Here is an 812-nt window from a genome sequence, read left to right on the forward strand (position 1 = left end):
TTTTTCTTTATTTTTTCTGAGTATTCTTCTATCTTACTAGTATTGAGAGATTTATCTTCAAGCTTGCTAATTCTGGCTTCCATTGATTCAACTCTTTGCCTTTTCAGTGTATTGTCCATGTCTGATACCTTAGTAATGATCAACTGGATTTCTTTTTGCAGGTTGTGTATTGTCTCCAATGGTGTATCTATTTTGTTTGATTGTTCCTGTAGTACTTTTCTGAATTCTTCCTTGTATTCCCTGAACTTTCTGTGAAACATTTGAATGTATCTCAACATATTCTCCAGAATTCTTTTTCAGGTAGTTACAGTGCCTCTTCTTACTCAAAAGCATAGTCTAGCTTTTCTTCTTCTTGGAAGTTTGTTTGAGGTACTCTGTCTTGTTTCTTCTTGTGAACAGAACTTTTCTGCCGTTTTCTACACATTGTGGTGTTGTCATAATTGTATTAAGCTGATGAATGCATGTTGGTGCACTCACAAATTGCCACCTTGTAGGTGTGATCAGGAGATGAGCTTCTCTGTTCACTGATCATACAGTTCAATTCAGAGTGGATTTAGCAGATGTTGGTTGTAGTTGCTGCTCTGGTGTACAGCAGCTGGTATTGGCTCTTGAATAATTGTTGGAGTTATAGAGGGTATAGCTGTGGCTTGGCTTTATGACTGCAGTTGCTATGTCCTACTGGATTAGGTAAGAAGAGAAAACACTCCCACAAAGAGAATGAGGACAAATAAACAAAAATAAAAATCCAGAAAAAACAATATGAAGACAATAAAACTGTGAAAAAATAAAAACAAACAGGAAACAACAGCGGG

This window comes from Chrysochloris asiatica, unplaced genomic scaffold, assembly GCF_000296735.1.
Source record: "Chrysochloris asiatica unplaced genomic scaffold, ChrAsi1.0 scaffold00014, whole genome shotgun sequence".
Lineage (NCBI taxonomy): Eukaryota > Metazoa > Chordata > Mammalia > Afrosoricida > Chrysochloridae > Chrysochloris > Chrysochloris asiatica.